The following is a 744-nucleotide window of genomic DNA, read 5'->3' as shown; positions in this document are numbered from 1 at the left end:
GAGGGGGCGGGGGGATAGAGGAGGCTGGAAAAGATTACATCCTCCATGGCCCATTCATCTCCCAGACAGGGCGGGGGTGGCGCTGGTCTGGACACCCGGGTCCCTGAGGGCCCACACGCAAGAAGCCCTGGGTCCCTGAGGCTGCTTCCTGGAATGTTCTTTCTATCCTCACAGGACAGGCCGGGGCCCGTCCAAGACTTCTACCGCACATACCTGAAGTGGCTGCCTGCCTTGGCTCCGAGATGGGGAAATGGAAAGAAGGGTGTGAAGGGACCCAGCCACGCTGATCCAATCAGTACCAGAAGTCAGCTACCTCCTCCCTCAGACCATTAGTCCCGGTTCCCGGCTGCCACCTCACTCAGACCCAAAAGTCCTGGTTCCCTGCCGCCTCCTCCTTCAGGAGTCCAGATCTCCAGCTCCCTACCTCCCATGCTGGAGTCCAGACCCCCAGCGCCCTCCTCCCGCAGACTGAGGAGTCCAGACCTCCAGCGCCCTCCTCCCTCAGACCTGGGAGTTCTGGAGTTCAGGACTCTCTTCCCCAGGTATCCAGAACTACGTACTCCCAGAACCCTCCTCCCAAAGATCAAGGCTGAGGGTCTGGTCTCCTGAGACCCCGCTGGGGGTAACCGACTGCGTATCTGGAGCACTTCGCTCCTGCCTCAGTTTCCTCCGCCAAGCCCCGCCCCCGCTGGCCCCGCCCCCGTCCCTCCCTACCCGGGGGCAGGGCGACCCGGACGCCGGAAT

The 744-nt window shown here is 63.0% G+C and overlaps 1 protein-coding gene across 1 annotated transcript in view; it reads right to left on the bottom strand.

Annotated features, from left to right (window-relative positions):
- The window catches only part of NTF4 (neurotrophin 4), a 3,271-nt gene extending 2,661 nt beyond the window's left edge, over positions 1–610 (bottom strand). The window contains exon 1 of the mRNA XM_002917853.4: positions 214–610. The gene's annotated coding sequence lies outside the window, so the exon portion shown is untranslated. The remainder of the gene's footprint in view (positions 1–213) is intronic.
- Positions 611–744: the final 134 nt, after the last annotated feature.

The sequence above is a fragment of the Ailuropoda melanoleuca genome, chromosome 12 (genome assembly GCF_002007445.2).
Source record: "Ailuropoda melanoleuca isolate Jingjing chromosome 12, ASM200744v2, whole genome shotgun sequence".
NCBI classification, from domain to species: Eukaryota; Metazoa; Chordata; class Mammalia; order Carnivora; family Ursidae; genus Ailuropoda; species Ailuropoda melanoleuca.
The sequence above is the reverse complement of the archived record's forward strand: the minus strand, read 5'-3'. Positions and strand labels throughout refer to the sequence as shown.